The sequence below is a fragment of the Ornithorhynchus anatinus genome, chromosome 5 (assembly GCF_004115215.2).
Source record: "Ornithorhynchus anatinus isolate Pmale09 chromosome 5, mOrnAna1.pri.v4, whole genome shotgun sequence".
NCBI lineage: Eukaryota > Metazoa > Chordata > Mammalia > Monotremata > Ornithorhynchidae > Ornithorhynchus > Ornithorhynchus anatinus.
This window is the reverse complement of record NC_041732.1, coordinates 103,282,737-103,306,697: the sequence shown is the minus strand read 5'-3', so window position 1 is coordinate 103,306,697 and position 23,961 is coordinate 103,282,737. Positions and strand designations below refer to the sequence as shown.

The following is a 23,961-nucleotide window of genomic DNA, read 5'->3' as shown; positions in this document are numbered from 1 at the left end:
GCTTACTATGTATCAGACAGTATACTAAGCACTGGGGTGGATACAAGCAAATCAGATTGGACATAGTCCCTGAGCTCGCATTGGGCTCACAGTCTTATTCCCCATTTTACAGATGAGGTAACTGAGGGACAGAAAAGTGGGGTGACTTGCCTAAGGTCACACAGCAGGCAAGTGGAGGATCCAGGATTAGAACCCTTGACCTTCTGATTCCCAGGCCCGTGCTCTATCCGCTACACCATGCTGTATTCACACCCACACTCAGCTCCATAGCACTTGCATACCTATCCATAAATAATTTTATTTTGTTGGTCTTTTTTCTTTCAATGTCCATCTCCCCTTCTAGACTGAAAGCTCCCTTTGGGCAGGAAACATGCCTTCTATCTCTCTTGTATTTGTATTTTCCTAATCGCTCAGAGTAAATACTTAATAAATACCACTGTCTGAACGATGAGGAAGCTGAGGCGCAGAAGTCAAGTGACTTTCCCAAGGTCACACAACAGACAAGTGGCAGAGCCAGGATGAGACACCCATGTCCTCTGACTCTTATGCCTGTGCTCTTTCCACTGGGCCACACTGCTTCCCTATTATTACCTAGAAAATTAAAGGATCATGCCACAATGCAGGTTGAACAAGGCCCGATGGAGACAGGAAATGACAACACAGGGGGACACGAGGCTAACGAGAGATGGCTCAGGCCAAGACGCACCGATTGCAGGGCGTCAGCGAGAGAAAAAGCCTCAGCGAGGGATGGGAGCCCAGGGCCAGCCATCCTGTTGGCTGTGGGGGGTGGTGGGGGTGGGCTGAACAAGGCCCAGTGAAGAAAGGCTATGACAGCACAGAGGGCCCGAAGGATAACTAGACCCCCCTCAGTCTCCATCGGGCCTTGTTCAGTCAGGGTGGCTGAGCAAGGCCCGACGGAGAAAGGACATGACATCACAGAAGGCGAGATGGCTCGGGCAGGATGCACTAATCGGAGGGCGCTAACGAGAGGAAGAGTCTCAGGGAGCGACAGGAGGCCAGGAGCAGCCCTGCTAGTACGGAAGCAGCGTGGCACAGCCGACAGGGCACGGACCTGGGAGTCAGAAGGACACGGGTTTTAATCCCGGCTCTGCCACTTGTCTGCTGTGTGACCTTGGGCAAGTCGCTCCACTTCTCTGGGATTGAAACAGTGAGCCCCATGTGGGGTTGGGACGATGCAAGCCAATTTTTTCTATCCACCCCAGCGCCGAGTACAGTGCCTCGCACACAGTAAGTGCGTAACAAATACCACAATTATTACTGGGGGGGGTGGGGAGGGGTGGTTGAACATGTCCAGATGGAGACAAGAAATGACATCACAGAGGGCCTGGAGGATAAGTAGACAAGGCTCAAGCAGGAGGAGCCAATTGCAGGGCGCCAGCGAGAGGAAGCACTTCGGGAGGTGAGGCCCAGACCCGGAGGAGGTAAGGGGGCAGACCCGGGTTCTGTGGCCCATGTCCTAGAGCTGGGGGGAGGAGGAGGATGAGGAGATCCATCCCGGGGTGGGGGGCTGGAGCTGGAGCCATGGGGGAGGGAGCCAGGGAAGACTAGAGCATCGCAGGTGGCGGGAATGGTGGACCCAGGTCCTAGCTCGGGTGACGATATGGGGTTGGAAGGGCCGGAGGGCCTGGGCGGTGCCCAGTCCATTGCGATGGTATCCACAGGCAGTGGGAAGAGGGGGAGCAGGGAACAGTGGACCAACCCGACCCTCCAACTCTTCAGAGAGGACACTGAGCCTAGTAAAGCTGAAACCCAACTCGACAGGAGGAGGAAGAGGAGGAGGAAGAGGGCGGTGGCAGTGGACCCCAACACTGACAGAGGTCAAACGGGAAGATCTCTGCCGAGCAAGCTGGACTGCCCCGGCTCCATCAGACAAAGGTGGAAGGAGGGGGCAAAGGGAAGGTGACTCCATGATGGAATCCCCTGGGGGCGGAGAGGTCTGGAGCCCACAGAGTCAACTCTTAGCTCTCTCTAAGTTAGGGGACTGGGAGAGTTCCAGCGGCAGAGGGAAAAGGAGCGATGATGAGTAGCAGAGCGTGGCGACTCTTCAGGAGGAGGAGGACTGCAGCAGCGGTGGACCCCAGTACAGACAGATGTCAAACAGGAAGATCTCTGCCGAATAAGCTGGACTCCCCCAGAACGATTATTAGGAGGGGGTGGCAAGAGAAAAATGATCTGAGATGGAATCGCATGGCAGAGATGCCTAGGACCCATAGAGACGATCCTTAGCTCTCCCTGGGACAAATAGGGTAGGTGGGGAGGGGCTGGGGAGTGATCCCCGGATTTGGCTAAGGCAGGGTCTGGGGGAGTTTCAGTGGCAGAGGGAAGAGGAACAGCAGTGAACAGCGGAACACGGTGACTCGTCAGGAGGAGGACGGCGGCGGCGGACCCCAGTGCTGCCAGATGTCAAAGAGGAAGATCTCTGCAGTGCAAGCTAGACTCTCCTGGGACAATCAGACAGGTGAAAAGAGGGGACAAAGGGAATATGACCCCATGATGGAATCCTCTGGGGGCAGAGAGGGCTGGGGCCCACAGAGCCAACTCTTAGTTCTCTCTGGATTAGAGGCCTGGGGGAGTTCCAGTGGCAGCAGAACACGGTGACTCAAGACGGCAGTGGTGGATCCCAATGCTGACAGACGTCCAACGTGAAGATCTCTGCCAAGCAAGCTGGACTCCCCTGGAACAATTAGCTAGAGGGAGAAGAGGGTGGCAAGAGGAAGATGAACAGAGATGGAATCCCATGGGGGCAGGGAGGACTGAGATCTCTAGAACCAACCCTTAGCTCTCCCTGGGTCAGGAAGTGTGGATGGGGCAGACCCTGGATTAGGCTAGAACAGGGCCTGGGGGAGTTCCAGTGGCAGAGGGAAGATGAGCGACGGTGACCAGTGGAGCAGGTAACTCATCAGGAGGCAGTGGACAGCAGTGGTGGACCCCAGTACTGTCAGATGTCAAACAGGAAGATTTCTGCTGAGCAAGCTGGATACTCCCAGGGAAGGGGGAAGGAGGCTAAAGGAAAATGATCCAGGATGGGGGCGGAGAGAGCTGAGATCTCGAGCCAACCCTTAGCTCTCCCTGGGATGGGCAGTGTGCATGAGGAGCTGGGCAGTGACCTCTAGAAAGGCCTAGGACAGGGCCTGGGGGATTTCCGGTGGCAGAGGGGAGAGAAGCAGTAGTGAGCAGCTGAACACAGTAACTTGTCAGCAGGAGGAGGACGGCAGCAGTGGACCTCAGTACTGCCAGATGGAAAAACAGGAAGATCTCTGCCGAAAAAGCTGGACTCCCCTGGAACAATTAGATGCAGGGGGAAGGAGGGGGCAAAGGGAAGATGGAAAAGGGAGTGACCCCTGGATTAGGCTAGGATAGGGTCTGGGGGTGTTCCGGAAAAGGTAGTGACCCCTGGATTAGGCTAGGATAGGGTCTGGGGGTGGTCCAGTGGCAGAGGGAAGAAGAGCACCAGGACACAGTGACTCGTCAGGAGGACGAGGACGGCAGCGGTGGACCCCAATACTGCCGGACGTCAAACGCGAAGATCTCTACCGAGCAAGCTGGATTCCTAGCACACCCTCCCACTTCACATCCTATACTCACTTCCTCCTTTCAAACCCTTATTAAAAGCATATCTCCAAGTGACCTCTCCTAAGCCTCATTTCCTTTCTGCGCAGTCCTTGCAATAGCATTTGCAGCCTTTATTCTACCCACCCTCAGTCCCACTATACAGGGACTGTGTCCAATTCGATTTGCTTTTATCCACCCCAGCGGTTATTACAGTGCCGGGCACAAACTAAGCACATAACAAATACCATTACTATTCTGTCCATACCCATCATTTTATTCATTTCTGTTCAGGTCCTCCCCTCTAAATTGTCAGGCTCGTTGTAGGCAGGGACAATGTCTACCAACTTTTCCTCAGCCCCCCTTTTCCTCAGCTCCCACCCGCTTCCGCCTCACCACGACTCGCTCCCTTTGCTCTTCCCCCCCTCACAGGACCCCACAGCACTTATGTAAATATGTACATATCTATAATTCTATTTATATTGATGGCTGATTACTTGTATCGATTTCTTGTCTCCTCGCCCCCCTTCCCCCTTTCCTCCCCCAGCCTGGCAAACTATGAACGCGTTGTGGGAAGGGATTGCCTCTCTCTTTATTGCTGTGTTACACTTTCCAAGTGCTTAGTACAGTGCTCTGCACACAGTAAACCCTCAATAAATATGATCGAATGAGTGAATGAATGAATGAATGAATGAATACCAACTCGGCTATAGTGTACTCTTCCAAGCACTTAATACAGTGCTCTGCACACAGTAAGTGCTCAATAAATATGACTGATTGATTGACTGATTGAGCAAGTTGGAGCCTTCCGGGCTTATTAGCTGGAGGGAGAAGGAGAGGGCAAAGAGAAGATGATCCAAGATGGAATCCCCTAGGTGCCGAGAAGGCTGAGATCTCTAGAGACCTTTGAGATCATGTCTATTAGTTCTATTGTCCTCTCTCAAGTGCCAGACTGTCCACCTGCCTGTCTCTCTGTCTGAGTGTCTGTCTGCCTGTTTGTGATTCCGTGAGTGTGTCTGCCTGCCGGAAGGCCCGGGAGACGAGGCAGGGTGGCAGAGTAACAGGGTGGCCTCTGGCCATTGGGTGTGAGCGGTTGCGGCCGGAGCCGGAGAAGGCTTCCTCGTGGCAGCGCGGCCCTGTCCGATGGCCAGCCCGGCCACAGATGGGGGTCTTGGCATGGTTGGCCTTGCGGGGGGGAAGCAGTGGGGAGGCTTCCAAGGAAGCAGCAGATAGACAGACAGAAGGCGGATGGATCATCCGGGCCCCCTTGGGGACAGGACGATTTAAATATCAATTGGGCCCTGAGGGCAGCCCCGGGGCTGGCCGGTCCACCCTCCGCCTTTATTCTGTGCTCTTGCGGCCCTGCTGGGAACCTTGGGCCAATTAAGGCGGGCACGGGTCCAGATGGGGCCACTGGCCTGGCAGGTTGGGGGCAGGGAAAGGAGCCTGCCTGGCGCAGGTGGATGCCCAAAGGGGTCTAGCAGACAAAGCATGGACCTGGGAGTCAGAGTCCCTGCCTTTTCATCTTTGCGCTGAGCCCTGGCCTGAACATACGGGAGAGTGTCCAATAGGGTTAGTAGATATTATCTCTGCCCTCCTAGAGCTGACAGTCTGCTGTGTGCAGAGCACTGGACTGAGCACATGGGAGAGTCCAGTAGAGTTAGTAGACATGATCTCTGCCCTGCAAGAGCTTACAGTCTGCTACAGCACAGACCTGGGAGTCAGGTCATGGGTTCTAATCCAGCCTCCGCCACATGTCTGCTGTGTGGCCTCGGGCAAGTCACTTCACTTCTCTGGGCCACAGTTCCCTCATCCGTAAAATGGGGATTAAGAGTGTGAGCCCCATGCGGGACAGGGACTGGGTCCAACCTGATTAGCTTGTATCTACCCCAGCGCTTAGAACACTGCTTGACACACAGTAAGTGCTTAACAAACACCATCATTATTATCATTATTTTTATTCATTCATTCATTCAATAGTATTTATTGAGCGCTTACTATTGCAGAGCACTGTACTAAGCACTTGGAATGTACAATTCAGCAACAGATAGAGACAAACCCTGCCCAATGACGGGCTTACAGTCTAATCGGGGGAGACAGACGGACAAGAACAAGACAACATAATCACGAAAATAGAATCGAGGGGATGTACACCTCATTAACAAAATAAATAGGGTAATAAAAATATATACAAATGAGCACAGTGCTGAGGGGAGGGGAAGGGAGAGGGGGAGGAGCAGAGGGAAAGGGGGCTTAGCTGAGGGGAGGTGAAGGGGGGGAGGGGGAGGAAGCAGAGGGCGGAGGGGGAGCAGAGAGGGAGCAGAGGGAGCAGAGGGAAAAGGGGAAGCTCAGTCTGGGAAAGCCTCTTGGAGGAGGTGAGCTCTCAGGAGGGCTTTGAAGAGGGGAAGGGAGTTAGTTTAGTGGAGGTGAGGGGAGAGGGCATTCCGGAACAGCGGTAGGACGTGGGCCATGGGTCGACGGCGGGATAGGCGTGAACAGGGGACGGTGAGGAGGTGGGCGGTAGAGGAGCAGAGCGTGCGGGGTGGGCAGTAGAAAGAGAGAAGGGAGGTGAGGTAGGAGGGGGCAAGGGGATGGTTATTACTTCTGCATCCAACAGAAACTCCTCACCTTTGGCCTTAAAGCCTTCCATCAGCTCACCCCCTCCTACCTCACCTGGTCAATCTCCTACTCCAGCTCAGCCCGAACACTTCGCTCCTCCAACGCCAACCTACTCACTGTGCCCCCATCTCGTCTATATCACCGCCGACCCCTTTCCCACATCTCCTCCTGGCCTGGAACTCCCTCCTCCTCCATATACACCAGACCACCACTCTCTCCACCTTCAAAACCCACATTCAAGTCACATCTTCTCCAAGAAGTTTTCCCCAGTGAAGCTTTCTTTTCCCCGGCTCCCTCTCCCTTCTGCGTCAGCTCTGCCCTTGTATCTGTGACCCTTGGATATTTGATATCTGCCTGTCTTTAAACCCCACAGCACTCATGTACACATCTTTAAATTATAATTTAAATAGAGAAGCAGCGTGGCTTAGTGGAAAGTGCACGAGACTGGGATTCAGAGGTCTTGGGTTCTAATCCTGGCTCCGCTACTCGTCAGTTGTGAGACTTCAGGCAAGTCACTTAACTTCTCTGCGCCTCAGTTGCCTCATCTCTAAAATGGGGATTAAGACTGTGAGACCCATGTGGGACAACCTGATTACCTTGTATCTACCCCAGTGCTTAGAACAGTGCTTGGCACAAAGTAAGCACTTAACAAATACCATTATTATTAATAATAATAATCACAATAACAGTATTTATTAAGTGCTTACTATTGAATTTATTTATTTACATTAATGTCTGTCTTCCCCTCTAGACTGTAAACTCGTTGTGGACCGAAAATGTGTCTATTATTCTACTGTTCTCTCCCAAGCACTTAGTACAGTACTCTGCATATAGTAAGCGCTCAATAAATACAACTGAATAGGAATATGTGCCAGGCACTGTACTAAGCACTAGGATAGATTCAAGGTAATTGGATTGGACCCAGTCCCTATCCCATAAAGGGCTCACAGTCTTAATCCCCATTTCCAGATGAGGGAACTGAGCCCCAGAGAAGTGAAGCTACTTGCCCAAGGTGACACGGCAGACATGGTGGAGAAATGGGATTAGAACCCAGGTCCTTCTGACTCTCAGTCCTGTGCTCTATCCGCTAAGCCGCACCGCTTCTCCAATACACTATAGATCATTTATACTGATGCCTAACTCCCCACCTAGACTGTAAGCTTGTTGTGGGCAGGAAATGTTTCTGCCAACCCTGTTGTATTGGACTCTCCCAGCACACAGTAAGCACTCAGTAAAGAGCAATGACGATGACGATGGTGATAATGAGTAGCATTAGTGAGGGCACCAGGTCGGGTGTGGGGGAGAGGGCAGATGGGAAGGCACACAAGGAAGATGGAGCGGCGATGTCCTCCTCCTCCCAACCATCATGAGACGATGCATTAAAAACCACACGCAACACTGGCATTTCCAAAATGGAAAAAAAGAGAAACCAGGGAAAAAAAATACCATACACACTCCAACTGTTCTCATGCTTAGAAACCCTTACCAGATGGTCTCCCGAATCTGCAGAGGACCGTGAATGTAAGAGTTATTTAAATGTGCCGTGAACTTTAAACAGGCCGGGCTTCTGCTAATTAACGCGGCACAATTTCTCCAGAGCAGCGAGGCCTGTTGCTTCTGTTCCCAGCCCCCGCAAGAGGGTTGTTAAGAAAATGAATTCTGCTCTGCTCTGGAAATGGCAGCGTCAGCCTCCTCGCTGATTTCCCTGCCTCCTGTCTCTCCCTTCTCCAGTCCGTACTTCGTTCTGCCGTCTGGGTCGGTCTTCTAGAAAAATGTCCAGTCCGTGACTTCCCACTCCTCAGGAGCGTCCAGTTGTTGCCCATCCACCTCCGTCTCAAACAAAAGCTCCTCACCATCGGCTTTAAAACCGTCCATCCCCTTGCACCCTCCTACCTCACCTCCCTACTCTCCTACTCCAGCCCAGCCTGCACACTTCACTCCTCTAATGCCAACCTCCTCACTCTACCTCCATCTCGTCTCTCTCACCGCCAAACCCTCGCCCACCTTCTGCCTCTGGCCTGGATACCCTCCCTCTTCATATCTGGTGGAAAATCACTCTCCCCACCCTCAAAAACCTTCTAAATTCACATCTCCTCCAAGAAGCCTTCGCCAACTGAGCCCTCATTTCCTTGACTCCCTCTCCTTTCTGCATCACCCTTGCACTTGGATTTGTTCCCTGTTTTCACCCTACCCTCAGCCCCTCAGCGCTGATGTCCATATCCATTACTGATCTATTTCTATAATGTCTGCGTCCCCCTCTGGGCTGTAAGCTCCTTGTGGGCAGGGAACGTGTCTTTCAGATCTGTTATACTGTACCCTCCCAAGTGCTTGGTATAGTGGTCTGCACACAGTAAGCGCTCAACGAATACCTGGATTGATGGATTGACTGGGGAGAGGAGAGAAGGGAAGAGGGAGAGTGGGGAGGAGAGGGAAGAGGTAGGGAGGGAGGGGAGCGGGGACAGTACAAATGGAGAACTTTCTGGGCTGAACTGGTATCTTTCCCCTACCTTGGCACTACTTCCTGGATGCCTCAATTTCCTCCTCTGTAAAATGGGGGTTCAACCCCTGTTTTCTTTCACCATAGAGAGTGAGCCCCAGGTGGCACAGGGACCATGTCTGACCTGATTATCCTGAATCTGCCCCCGTGCTTGGCATGGTTGTTGGCCCATAGCAGGTGTCTGCCTTCTAATCCCAGCTCCGCCACTTGTCTGCTGGGTGACCTCGGGCAAGTCCCTTCACTTCTCTGGGCCTCAGTTCCCTCATCTGTCAAATGGGAATTAAGAGTGTGAGCCCCACAGGGGACAGGGACTGTATCCAACCTGATATGCTGGTATCTAGCCCAGGCCTTAATAACAGTGCTTGACACACAGTAAGTGCCTCACAAACACCAGCCTTATTCAATACCATAGTTATTATTGTTATTTAGCTGAAATGTTTTATTATTGGTCCAAGGCTTGCAAGACCCCCAGCACCAACCCCTATGGCCACAGTTTGCAGGTGGGCATGGGTGCCCCTGCCTCGGTCTCCCTGGCACCATGGGACACAGTGACAGGGCCCAAGCTTCCGCTGGCCTTTTCGACAGATACATTAGTCCAACCTTGTCCAACAGACAATATCTGTCCCCCCCTTTAAAGCCTTATTGAAGGCCCATCTCCTCCAAGATGTAGGGGAAGCAGCGTAGCTCAGCGGCAAGAGCCCGGGCTTGGGAGTCAGAGGTCCTGGGTTCTAATCCCTGCTCTGCCACTTGTCAGCTGTGTGACTTTGGGCAAGTCACTTAACTTCTCTATGCCTCAGTTCCCTCATCTGTAAAAAGGGGATTAAGACTGTAAGCCCCATGTGGGACAACCTGATTAGCTTGTATCTACTCCAGTGCTTAGAACAGTGCTTGGCACATAGTAAGCGCTTAACTAATACCATCATTAATATTATTATGCTTATTATGCCTTCCTTTCCTTTTCTCCCACTCCCTTCTGCGTCACCCTGACTTGCTCCCTTTATTCATCCTCTCTCCCAACCCCACAGCACTTATGTCCCTACCTGTCAATTATTTATTTCTATTCATGTTTGTCTCCTCCTCTAGACTGTCAGCTCATTGTGGGCAGGGAATATGACTATTTATTGTTCTATTGGACTCATCCAAGTGCTTAGTACAGTGCTCTGCATATAGTAAGTGCTCAATAAATACGACTGACTGACTGACTTAATCCCAGCAGGAGGCAAAAAACCGCTGTGGAATTCATGCACCTGTTAATAATCCTCTCAAAATATGACAATTAAGCCAGCAACCGGTAGAAGACTTTCCTACCGGCGTTCTTGCATAACAATTGAGCATGATATAAAAATAATGACTTGTGTCGCTATCACACTTTGATTTTTTTCTCCAACTGCTTTCATGCCAGTGAACTCAGCATGACTTAGTGGAAAGAGCCCAGACCTGGGAGTCAGAAGGACCTGGGTTCTAATCCCAGCTCTGCCACTTGTCTGCTGTGGGACTTTGCGCAAGTGACTCCACCTCTCTGGGCCTCAGTGACCTCCTCTGTAAAATGAGGAGTGTGGGACAGGGACTGGGTCCAACCTGATTCATTTGTATCTACTCCAGGGCTTAGAACAGTGCTTGGCACATAGTAAGTGCTTAACAAATACCACAATTATTATCATTAAAATTATTATTTTTACCCAGCAATACAACCGGCTAACCAGCTATACAACTGGCTACCCTGCAACACAACCAACTACCTGGCAACACAATTGGCTAATTGGACCATAAACTGGCTACCCGATGACACAACCAGATACCCAGAGGCACAATCGGCTCACTAAAAAGAGCAATGTAAAGATTCCCTTTTAGTTCCCCCTTCTTCCCTTGCCCCCCCACCCCAAGTCCGCACTCAGCCTTCGGATCTCTCCGCCTTTAACACTCCATCCCTGCCGAGAACTGGTGGTCCGTGACTGAGGATGGACCAACATGGCATCCTGCCGATGAGAAGGGAGTGGCTCTCTTCATCCGAAAGCTTCGAATGGAAAGAGAGACCAGAAGGCAGAAGAGAAAACAGCAGTGGGCACTGCGAACATCAAGCCTAACAAACAACACAACGAGGAGCAGACTTTTTTTTAGAAAAGCAGCATGGCCTTGTGGATAGAGCCCGAACTGGGAGTCAGAAGGACCTGGGTTCTAATTTTGGCTCTGCCACTTGTCTGCTGTGTGACCGTGAGCAAATCATTTCACTTCTATGTGCCTCAGTTGCCTCCTCTATAAAATGGGGATTAAGACTATGAGGCCCATGTGGAACAGAGACCGTGGCCAACCTAATTAGCTTGTATCTACCCCAGGGCTTACTATGTTCATTCATTCATTCAATCGTATTTATTTGGTGCTTACTGTTTACAGAGCACTGTCCTAAGCTCTTGGTAGACGACAATACAACAATAAACAGTCATATTAGCTGCCCACAATGTTGGTATTTGTTTGTTTGTTAAGCGCTTACTATGTGCAGAGCACTGTTCTAAGCGCTGGGGTAAACACAGGGGAATCAGGTTGTCCCACGTGGGGCTCACAGTCTTAATCCCCATTTTACAGATGAGGAAACTGAGGCCCAGAGAAGTTAAGTGACTTGCCCACAGTCACACAGCTGACAATGTAAGCACAATGGGCTTACAGTCTAGAGTTAGGGAGGCAGATATCAATACAAATAAATAAAATTACAGCTATGTACATCAGTGCTGTGGGGCTGGGAGGTGGTAAGAACAGAGGGAGCCAGATATCAATACAAATAAATAAAATTACAGCTATGTACATTAGCGCTGTGGGGCTGGGAGGTGGTAAGAACAGAGGGAGCCAGTCAGGATGACGCAGAAGGGAGTGGGAGATAAAGAAAAGTGGGGCTTAGTCTAGGAAGGCCTCTTGGAGGAAGTGGGCCTTCAATTAGGCTTTGAAAGGGGGGTAGTTATTGTCTGTTGGATCTGAGGAAGGAAGGCATTCCAGGCCAGAGGCAGGATGTGGGTCAGAGGTTGGTGGCGAGACAGGCGAGATGGAGGCACAGTGAGAAGTTTAGCACTAGAGGAGCGAAGTGTGTGGGCTGGGTTCTAGAAGAAGAGAAGTGAGGTGAGGTATGAGGGGGCAAGGTGATGGAGTGATTTAAAGCCAGTGGTGAGGAGTTTGTGTTTGATGTGGAAGTGGATGGGCCACCACTGGAGTTCTTTGAGGAGCGGGGTGACATGTCTTGAATGTTTTTGAAGAAAAATAAGTGCCTGGCAGATAGTAAGTGCTTAACAAATACCACAGTTATTATTATTATCATTGTGAGCCCAGGGTGGCTGGGACTGTGGGTCCTGCATTGTACTTTTTGGCTGCACACGCACTCACTGGTGAACTTCACCGTCAGCCCCGTCTTCTTCCGACAGGAAGGACAATGAGGTCTCCAGCCTCCGGGTCTGGAGAGAAGTGCCGGTTGTGGGGAGGCGTGAGGAGGCGAGGGGCGGAACAGAGGGTCAGTGTGAGGCACTGATGGGGTGGTGTGAGGTGACACGAGGCAGAGTGAGGCATCGTAGGGTGGTGTGAGGTAGTGTGGGGTGGCGGGGTGTAGTGGGAGGCACTGTGGGCTGGTGTAGGGTGCTGTGAAGCACTGTGGGCCAGTAAGAGGGAGTGGAGTGGTATGGGGCAGTGTGAGGCACTGTGGGGCAGTGTTAGGTGGTGTGGGGTAGTGTGAAGCAGTGTGAGGCACTGTGAAGCAGTAAGAGGTCATGTGGGGCAGTGTGAGGTGGTGTATGGCAGTGTTAGGTGGTGTGGGGTGGTGTGGGGTGGTGTGGGGTGGTGTGGGGCAGTATGGGCTGGTGTGAGGTAGTGTGGAGTGCAGTAAGGCATTGAGGGGCAGTAAGAGGTGGGGTGGGGCAGTGTGAGGTGGTGTGAGGTGTTGTGGGGTGATGTGGGGTGGTGTGAGGCATTGTGGGGCAGTAAGAGGTGGTGTGGGGCAGTGTGAGGTGGTGCGGGGTATGTGGGACAGTGTGGAGCAGTAAGAGGTGGGTGGAGTTGTGTGGAGAAGTGTGGGCCGGTGTGAGGTGGTGTGGAGCGGTGTGGTACAGTGTGAGGAACTGTAGGGTGGTGTGAGGTGATGTGAAGCACTGTGGGATGGTGAGAGGTGGCGAGAAGCCTTGTGGAGGTATTGTGGAGTGGTGTAGGATGGTTTGAGGCAGTGGGAGGCATTGTGGAGTGGTGCAAGGTAGCGTGGGGGGTGTGAAGTGATGTGGGGTGGTGTAGGGTGGTGGGGGGCAGTGTGTTGAAGTGTGATTCAGCGTGGGGCACTGTAGGGTGGTGTGAGGTGGTGTGAAGCAGTGGGGTGGTGTGAGGTGTTGTGAGATGCTGTGTGACAGGGTGGGGCAGTGTGAGATGGTTTGGGGAAGTGTAGGGTGGTACGGGGCAGTGTAAGGCACTGTAAGGTGGTGTGAAGCGGTGTGAGGCAGTGTGGGACAGTCCAAGATGGAGTGCTCAGAAAGGCCAGCCACAGTGGGGAAGATGTGGGCAAATATCCACTGTGGGGGAGTGCGGCCATGCCTCTTCTTTCCATCCCCTTTCTCCAGGGCCCCGGGGCCACTGATTTCACAAGGAAAAGCAGATTGATTCCTGTTGCCTGGCAGAAATTCGGGAATACCGCGGGGCCGTGGTCTCCATGAAGAAAACAGTGAGTCACTGTTAATTAATTAATCAATTATGGCTTTTTTTAAGCATTTACAATGTGCCACGCACTTTTCCAAGCACTGGGGTAGATACAAGGTTATCAGGTTGTCCCATTTGGGGCACACAGTCTTATCTCCCATTTTACAGATGAGGGACCTGAGGCACCGAGAAGTTAAGTGGCATGCCCAAAGTCACACGGCTGACAAGTGGTGGAGCTGGGATTAGAATCCACAACCTCTGACTCCTAAGCCCTTGCTCTTTCCACTAAGCCGTGGTACTTCCTCTCCATTGGGCTCCTAAGAACCCAGCCTGGACGGCACGCTGCCAGGGGGAGTGGGCACAGGTCACAACCCGAGTCTGCACTGGGGTCAAAACAAGAGCATCCCACCTTAATTACTGCCTCAGCCTCCTTGCTGACCTCCCAGCCACTCCTCACTCCAATCCATACTACACTCTGCTGCTGGACTATCTTTCTACAAAAACGTTCAGGCCTTGTTTCCCCACTCTTCAAGAACCTCCAGTGGTTGCCCATCCACCTCGGCATCAAACTGAAACTCCTCACCATCGGCTTCAGAGCCGTCCATCCCCTTGAACCCTCCTACCTCACCTCGCTGCTCTCCTACAACCGAGCCTGAACACTTTGCTCCTCTAATGCCAACCTTCTCTCTGTGCCTCCGTCTCGTCTATCTTGCCACCGAACCCTCGCCCACGTCCTCCCTCTGGCCAGGAAGGCCCTCCCTCCTCAAATCCCACAATGACTCTCCACCATTTCAAAGCCTTATTGAAGGCCCACCTCCTCCAAGATGCCTTCCCTGCCTAATCCCGCCCTTCCTCTTCTCCCTCTCCCTTCTACGTCCCCCTGACTTGCTCCCTTTATTCATTCCCCCTCCCAGCCCCACACCACTTATGTCCATCTCCATCCTTTATGTATTTCTATTCCTGTCTCCCCCTCTAGACTGTCAGCTCATTGTGGGAAGGGAATGTGTCTATTTTTCTACTGTCCTTTCCCAAGCGCTTAGTATAGTGCTCTGCACACGGTAAGCACTGAATAAATATGACTGACTGAATGAATGAGGGTCCCACACTGGGCTCGCAGCCTAAGGAGGAGGGACAATGGGGATTACTTCCCCATTTTACAGATGAGGAAACTGAGGCCCAGAGAAATGAAGTGACTTGCTTGAGCCTGCACTGAGGGCCCACTCTGCTGAATTGCACAGGAAGCAGTGTAGCCTAATGGAAAGCGCCTGGGCCTGGGAGTCCGAAGGACCTGGGTTCTCATCCTGGCTCCGCCACTTGTCCGTTGTGTGTCCTGGAGCAAGATACTTCATTTCTCTGGACCTCAGCTCCCTCTGCAAAATGGGGAATCAATACCTGCTCTCCCTCCTACTTAGACTGTGAGCTTCATGTGGTACTTGGTCATCTTATATCTACCCCAGCACTTAGTGCAGCGAGTGGCACATAGTAAGTGTTCAACAAATATCGCCACTATTATTGTAATTATTACTCTCCCAAGCACTTAGCATAGTGCTCTGCACCCACTAAGCACTCAATAAACATCACTTATTCGTTGATTAATGTTTCTCCAGGTGTCAAGTTGCAGCAAAGCCCCCAAAATGTTTAGGCTAAACTCATTTAAAAACAACTGCACCCATAAACCCAAAGTTTCCCCAAGCAGAAAAAATAGGTTTAAGTTAAAAAAAGTCCCTTGACAGACTAGTAGAAGTAATAGTAGTAATAAAACTATTTATTGAACACACACTGGGTGTACTGAACTGTACTAAGCTCTTGGGGAAAGTCCAACAAATGTATCACCACCAGTGATATTTATGGAGCGCCTACTATGAGCAAATCCTGTACTAAGTGCTTAGAAGAGTCCAATAGAATAGAGTTGGCATACACATTCCCTAATGAATACACATTGAGTGCTTATTGTGTGCAGAGCACTGTACTAAGCACTTGGGAGATGACAATAGAACAATCAACGGACACATTCCCTGCCCACAGTGAGCTGACAGTGTAGAGGGGGAGACAGACAGGAATAGAAATAAATGTCTAGAGAATGTCTAGAGGAGATGGAAATCCGAGGTACATTCCCTGCCAACAAGAAGGTCCCACTCTAATGGAGAGAACGACATAAAAAAATATTTCCAAATAGTAGAATCCGAAAAGATGGTTGAATGTACAAATGCAAACATGTATTCAGTTGTATTTATGGAGCACTTACTGTGTGCAGAGCACTGTACTAAACATATATTCAATCAATGGCATATATTGAGCACCAACTGTGTGCAGAGCACTGTCCTAAACACTTGGGAAATAATAACAATAATTATAATAACAACAGTGGTATTTGTTAAGCGCTTACTATCTGCCAACCACTGTTCTAAGCACTGAGGTAGATATGAGATCATCAGGTTGGACACAGTCCCTGTCCCCACATGGGGCTCACTGTCTTTATCCCCATTTTACAGATGAGGTAGCTGAGGCACAGAGAATAATAATAATTATTATTATTATGGTATTTGTTAAGCGCTTACTATGAGCCAGCTGCTGTACTAACTGTTGAGAAATGACTTGCCCAAGGCCACACAGTAGACATGTGGCAGAGCCAGGATTAGAACGCAGATCCTCTGATTCCCAGGCCCACACTCTTTCCACTAGGCCACGCTGGTAGACATGCTCCCTGCTCACAAGGAGATGTCTGGAGAGGGAAGAAAGACACTAATATAAATCAATAAATTTCTTATATGGACTTAATTGGTGTGGAGCTGGGGGGTGGGGGACTCTCAAGGGCTTAAAGGATACAGGTCCACGTGCAATAGGCGATGCAGAAGGGAGAGGGAGTCGGGAAAAAGAGGGCTTTATTCAGGAAGGCACACACGTATGATATTAATATAAATCAATACATTTCCGATGTGGACATAAGCGGTGTGGAGCCGAGGGTGGGGAGACTATCAAGGGCTTAAAGGATACAGATCCAAGTGCATGGGCGATGCAGAAGGGAGAGGGAGTCGGGAAAAAGGGCTTTATTCAGGAAGGCCGTATGTGGGAAGGATGGCATAAATAGGGTTAAATCCAGTGCTTTGGTTTTTTTTTTTCCTTTGCCAGGAGCAGTGGGAGGTGGGGAGGAGGAGGGAGCAAGCAGATAATAATCTACAGACAACAGGGAGGGAAAACAGAAAATCTTCCTTTCTTCAGCTTCCTCTGAATCTCCTGGGGGACAAAATAAAACAAAACAAAAAACGCTGGCAAAGGCCTGGACCCCCTCGCCTACTCCCTGATCCCTCTTAACAGCGACCAATCTACTGCTGACAAGCAGCACGATCTCGTGGCTGAAGCCAGGGCCTGGGAGTCAGGAGGTCATGGGTTCTAATCCCAGCTCCTCCACTTGTCTGTGTGTGACCTTGGGCCAGTCACTTCACTTCTCCGGGCCTCAATTTCCTCAGCTGGAAAATGGTGATAAAGACTGTGAGCCCCACGTGGGACAACTTGATTACCTTGTATCTTCCCCAATGCTTAGAACAGTGCTTGGCACACAGTAAGGGCTTAACAAATACCATCATTATTATTATTATCTACCCGACACTCAGTACAGAGCCTGGCACAGGGTAAGTGGTTACTAAATACCATGAAGATGATCTGGAATCTAACCCAGCAATTTGTACAGTGCTTGACATAGTGTAAGTGCTTAATAAATATCATTAAAGTGATCTTGGTTCACCCCCAGAGCTTAGAACAGTGTCCAGCACAAACTAAGCACTTACCAAATACCATGAAGATGAACTTGAATTTACCTCAGTGCTTCGTACAATGCCTGGCACATAGGAAGCGTTTACCAAATACCATTAAGGTGATCTTGTATCTACCCCAGCATGGCTCAGTGGATAGACTGCAGGCCGGGGAATCAGAAGGTCACGGGTTCTAATCCCTGCTCGCCACTTGTCTGCTGTGTGACCTTGAGCAAACCACTTCACTTCTCTAGGCCTCAAGTCCCTCATCTGGAAAATGGGGATTGAGACCGTGGACCCCCTGTGGGACAGGGACTGGGTCTAACCTGATATGCTTGTATTCACCCCAGCACTTAGTACAGTGCCTGACACATAGTAAGCACTTAGCAAATACATTATTGCTGTTATTAGTAGTAGTACAGTGCTTGGCACATAGTAAGAGCATGAAGATGATCTTGTATCTACCCCTGTGCTTCGAACAGTTCCTGGCACATAGTGATGGCTTAGCAAATACCATTAAGATGATCTTATATCTATCCCAGCGCTCAGTACAGTAGTTGACACATAGGAAGCACCTATCAAATACCACTAAGCGCCTATTTTTGAGTTTGAGTGTACAGGAAGCTGTCCTGGGTCCTGAAGCTTACTTGGGTCACCTCTGGACAGAAATCCCTTCCCTTCCACTGCAACTTTGGGGCCCAAGGGTTATTAATGATCTTGAAACTGCTTCTTTTCTGAATTCCTTGTTGTTCCCTCTACTCTGTAAGCTTGGCGTAGTGGGTAGAGCCCGCACCTGGGAGTCAGAGGGTCATGGGTTCTAATCCCGGCTCAGCCACGTGTCTGCTGTGGGACCTTGGGCCAGGCAATTCACTTCTCTGGGCCTCAGTTCCTTAATCTGGAAAATGGGGATGGAGACTGTTTGCCCCACGTGGGACAGGGACATCCAACCCGATATGCACCCTAGCATTTAGTATAGTTTTTGGCACATAGTAAGTGCTTAACAAATAGGATTATTATAGTAATTATTACCAACTCTGTTGTATTGGGCTCTCCCCAGTGCTTAGTTCACAGTGCCCACAGTGACTGCTCAATAAATCCCATTGATTGAGATATGTAATTTATTTTAATGTCTGTCACCCCCCTAGACTGTCAGCTTGTTGTGGGCAGGGATCGAGTCGACCAACTCTATGTATTGGACTCTCCCAAGCACTCTGCACACAGAAAGTGCTCAGTAAATACCACTGATTGATATCTGTAATTTATTTTAATGCCAATCACTCCTTCTAAGACTATCAGCTCACTGTGGACAAGGATCGATTCTACCAACTCTGTTGTACTGGACTCATCCAAGCACTTACTACCGTGCTCTGCACACACTGATTGCTCAATAAATACCACTGGTTGATTGATTTTCAAAGGGGGGAAGCAGGCGAGGGAAGGAGCAAATAAGTCTACTTATTGCAGTTGCTGCATTAAAATGATCTTCCGAGACCTCCTGAAATCCCATCTCCTACAGGAGGCCTTCCCTGATTCATCTCTCATCTCCCTACCTACCTATCAATCAATCAATCAATCAATCCATGGCATTTATTGAGCACTTACTATGTGCTGAGAACTGTATTGAGTGCTTGGGAGGGCAAGTTATGTTATGTAAGTTACCTAAGTTATGACTGTACCCTCTAGACTGTAAGCTCATTGTAGTCAGGGAATGTGTCTGTTTATTGTTGTATTGTACTCTCCCAAGAACTTAATACAGTGTTCTACAGACTGTAAGTGTTCAATAAATACGATTGAATAAATACAACAGAGTTAGAAGACACGTTCCCTGCCGGTAATGAGCTTCCAGTCTACAAGCCAATTTCCCCCAACGCCTTTCACTTATACACTTCAACACTTTGAGAAGCAGTGTGGTCTACTGTCAAGAGCCCAGGCTTGGGAGTCAGACGTTGTGGGTTCTAATCCCGGCTTCACCACTTGTCTGCTGTGTGACCCTGGGCAAGTCATTTCACTTTTCTGGGCCTCAGTTACCTCATCTATGAAATGAGACCATAAGCCCCATGTGGGACAGGGACTGTGTCCAACTTGATAAACTTGTATCTATCCCTGTGCATGGCACATAGTGACAGCTTAACAAATACTGTAATTATTATTATTATTTATGCACATGGGACGCTTCCTCTTCCCAACAGTGCACTTATATACATATCTTTATACTCTGTTGCTTCCCTTTACCTTAATTTATGTTACTGTCTGACTCCTTGCTAAACTGGAAGCTCCTTGAGGGTAGGAATCACGACTACTAACTCTACTGCCCTCTCCCAAGTGTTCAACATAGTGTTCTGCCCAAAGTTGGGACCCAATAATAAAAGATCTCGCTCTGCACGTCCTATAATCACTGTGGCACGTGTTAAGTGCTTACTATGTGCCAAGCACTGTATTAAGCACTGGCATATACAGAAGATAATCAAGTCAGACCCAGTCCCTGTCCCACGTGCAGCTCACCATTCTAAGGGAGAGAAAGAACAGGTATCTGAACCCCATTTTACAAACGAGGAAATTGTGGCACAGAGAAGTTAGTGACTTGCCTAAGGTCACAGAGTAGGCACGTGGGAGAGCCAGGATTAGAACCCAGGGCCTGGGGAGAGAGAAAAGACACAAACACACACACGCGCTGCCAGCAGTGTGGGGAAGAGGAAGGATTTCCTCAGCTACACAAACACACACACAGGCCCCCAGCAGTGTGGGGAAGAGAAACAGTTTCCTCAGATACAGTCACAAGCACACAGGCAGCCAGCAGGGTGGGGAAGAGAAAAGGTTTCCTAAGATGCATAGGCACACACATATAAACACATGTCACCAGCAGTGCGGGGAAGAGAAATGGTTTCCTCAGAGACACACACACATTCATGCACACACCAACCAGCTCTCTCTCAGGGGGTGAGGGCTACTGGGAAAATCCTAGCTTTCAGCATCATCCAGCCTCAATCTCGCCCATTTCCCGAGGTTTGAAGTGTGCGCTTGCTCTCTCTCTCTCTTTCTCTCCCGGCTCTCTTTCAATTATTCATACCATTGCGGGGGCCTGTCCGCCTTCATTTTAATAGCCCGCGAGCTAATTGACTTGGTAGCGACAGGCAGACTGGGGCCTGAACGGAGCTGCTGAGATTTCAGCGAGCGGGTCTCCCGTTTCCATCCCCGGTGGAGTGGCCAGACGAGAAAGGGAGCCAGAACCGAGGACCGGACAGACGTTCCGGCCTCCAACTGGAACTTCTTCTGCCGCTGGTCCACTGGGCTACCCTGAACAAGTCGCTTTCCCTTATCTCTTTCCCAGAGAGAAGTTTCTTGAGACACAGTGGTGAGACTGGGGTCACTATTAGAGCAACGAAAGTCGACCGAAGATCAGCCAGGAAAATCTATCTGACTTCCTAGGATAACTGTCCCCTTCCTGTTGCTCCCATACTTCGAGAATCATTTTTGTCTGTCTGTCCGCTGCTCCTGGAGGACAGACATCATGTATCTTGCTTCTAGAGTATCAGCCTGACTTACTGGTTAGAGAACGGGCCTGGGAGTAAGAAGGACCTGGGTTCTCATCCTGGCTCTGCCACCTGTCTGCTGTGTGAGCTTGGGCAAATCACTTCACTTCTCTGGGCCTCAGTTCCCTCATCTGCAAAATGAGTATTAAAGAGGGTGAGTCCCACGGCAGGGACTGTGTCCAATCTGATTAATTTATATCCATCCCAGGACTTAAAGAGTACTTGACACATAGTAAGCACTAAGTCCAACTATTATTATTATTATCATTATTATTAATAGTAGTATTATTACTACTACTCTCCCAAGCCACTCTGCCACATCTGCTGTGCTGCCTTGGGCAAGTCACTTGAGTTATTGGTAATTTTATTTATTTATTTGTATTGATGGCTGTCTCCCCCATCCCAGACTGTGAGCTCATTATGGGCAGGGAATGTCACTGTTTATTGTTATATTGTGCTTTCCCAAGTGCTTACTACAGTGCTCTGCACACAGTATGCATTTAAGGAATAGGATTAAATGAATAAATGAACTTCTCTGTGCCTCAGTTACATCATCTGCAAAATGGGAATTCAATACCTGTCCACCCTCCCACTCTGTGAGCTCCATGTAGGGCCTGATTATCTTGTGTCTACTCCAGCACTTCATACAGTGCTTGACACATAGTGAATGCTTAACAAATACCCCCATTATAATAATAATAATAATAATGGCATTTGTTAAGTGCTTACTATGTGCCAAGCACTGCTCTAAGCGCTGGGGTAGATATAAGGTAATCAGGTTTTCCCCCGTGGTACTCACAATCTTAAACCTCACTTTACAGATGAGGTAATTGAGGCACAGAGAAGTTAACTGACTTGCTCAAAGTCACACCGCTGACAAATGGCGGATCCGGGATGAGAACCCGCGACCTCTGACCCCCAAACCTGTGGCCTTTCCATTGAGCCACGCTGCTTCTCATTGTTATTATTATTATTAAGCTCTTAGGACAGTGCTCTGCAAGCAGTCTGTGCTCAATCGCTCCTATTAATGGTGATGATCGATCGGTCAAGATTTCTTGAACAAGAAAGGAGGAGGGGAGCAAGAGGTTAGCTGTGAGAGAGCGAGGCCCAGCAAGTAAGTTGGCTGTTCGATGATCATAACTGCAGCTTCTCAACAAGAGTGGCATATGTGTTTGTGTGTGTGTGCGTGTGTGAGAGTATGTGTCCCTTCTCTCCCCCTAGGCCCCAGGTTCTAATCCTGACTCTCCCACATACCTACTCTATGACCTTAGGCAAGTCACTAACTTCTCTGTGCCACAGTTTCCTCGTTAGTAAATGAAAGCTATCACACTGAGCAAACAGAAAGAGGCTACTGCAGTTTGGCCTAATGGTAGAGCTCGGGCTTGGGAGTTAGAAGGAGCTGGGTTCAAATCCCCACTCCGTCATTTGTCTGCTGTGTGACCTTGGGCAATTCACTTCTCTGAGCCTCAGTTCCCTCATCTGTAACATAGGGATTTAAACCCAGTGGGGACAGGGGTTGTGTCCAACTCAATTGCTTGCATCCACCCCAGCGCTTAGTACAGTGCCTGGCACACAGTAGACACATAACAAAATGAGAAGCAGCATGGCCTAGAGGGAAGAGCACAGGCTTGGGAGTCAGAGGACCTGGATTCTAATCTCATCTCCGCCAACTGCTTGCTTGCTGTGTGACCCTGGGCACGTTACTTCACTTCTCTGTGCCTCAGTTTCCTCAACTATAAAATAGGGATTAAATCCTACTCCCTCCTAATTAGACTGTGAGTCCCATGCAGGACAGGGACTGTGTCCAACCTGATTGACATGTATTTACCCTAGTGCCTAGAACAGTGTTGGACACCTAGTAGGCCTTGAACAAATACCATAAAAAGATAATACCATTAAACAAAAAACCTGCCGGTTAGAACAAGAGAACATAAAGAGCGATCGCATCTCCCTGTTCACAAACACAATCCCCCCCAAAGGCCCCTCTGCCAGATCGAACGTGGTTCGATGATCTGAGAGTTAATAAGCTCTGAATCGTAAAACGGTAAAGTGCAAAGAAATCAATTTGGCCAGAAAGGAGGCAAGGCTTCAGAAAGAGATTAAAAGCGCAGATGGAACAAACTTCCAGGGTTTTGGTTCACCTCTAATGATGATGACAACGATGATGGACAACGAAATGTGTGGAGATATTTTAAGGCAATGAGTCGTTGGCGGAAGACGCCATTTTTAGTCACGGGCGGTGGAATAAGATTACCAGAAGGTTGTCTTTTTTGTAGCTCCTTGTGGGCAGGGAACATGTCTGCCAGCTCTGTTACATTGTAATCAATCAATCAGTGGTATTTATTGAGCGCTTACTATGTGCAGAGCACTGTAGTAAGTGCTTGGGAGGGTCCAATACAACAGAGTTGGCGGACCATATTACCTTCCCATGACGAGTTTTCAGTCTAGAGGGGGAAGCAGACATTAGTATAATCTCCCAAGATTTTAGTATAGAATAATACTAATACTAATATTAACTGTGGTATTAGTTATGCATTTACTCCATGCCAGGCACTATACTAAGTGTTGGGGTGGATACAAGCAAATTGGGTTGGACACAGTCCCCATCCCAAGCAGGGCTCACAATCTCTATCCCCATTTTACAGGTGAGATCACTGAGGTCCAGAGAAGTGAAGCGACCTGCCCAAAGTCAAAATGCAGACAAGTGGTGGAGCAGGATTAGAACCCATGGCCTCCTGAGTCCCAGGCCTGTGCTCTATCCACTACACCATGCCCCTTGGCACGCAGTAAGGGCTCAGTGGGTGATTGATATACTTGTGTTCATTGCTCTACACAGAGTAAATGTTTAACAATTATTACTGACTGACTTTCACCTTTCCTTATAATGATAATAATAGTATTTGTTAAGCACTTTCTATGTGCCAGGCACTGTTCTAAGCACTGGGGTGGATACAAAGTAATCGGGTGGGACACAGTCCCTGTCCCACATAGGGCTCACAATTTTAATCCCCATTATACAGGTGAGGGAACTAAGGCACAGAGAATTTAAGTGACTTACCTAAGGTCACACAGCAGACAAGTGGCAGAGCTGGGATTAGAACCCATGACTCTCTGACTCCCAGGCCCATGGTCTATCCACTAGGCCATGCTTCTGTCCACATCACCCCACCCCAAAACACACACATACACATGCACACATATGTTTTACACTTCAATCCAGGGAGTCCCTTGGTGGACCAAGGCCCAGATCAATTCTCTAATTTTTCCCAGAATTTTGCAGGCACAAGTTCGCATTAAATTCTACTTCCTTGCCCTCTGACTCATTCATTCAATTGTATTTATT

At 49.5% G+C, this 23,961-nt stretch overlaps 1 protein-coding gene and 1 long non-coding RNA gene across 4 annotated transcripts in view; one reads left to right on the top strand and one right to left on the bottom strand.

The window, feature by feature from the left end:
* The window catches only part of ADD2 (adducin 2), a 103,974-nt gene that overhangs the window by 61,041 nt on the left and 18,972 nt on the right, over positions 1-23,961 (bottom strand).
* LOC103169919 lies at positions 1,132-3,648 on the top strand. 3 transcript variants are annotated; one of them, XR_003759915.1, is made up of 5 exons: positions 1,132-1,168; positions 1,296-1,442; positions 1,741-1,896; positions 1,995-2,479; positions 2,582-3,648. It is a non-coding gene; the product is annotated as an uncharacterized LOC103169919 (long non-coding RNA). The 3 variants fall into 3 exon arrangements; XR_003759914.1 differs by having other exon boundaries at positions 1,683-1,896; XR_003759916.1 differs by having other exon boundaries at positions 1,683-1,896; positions 1,984-2,479.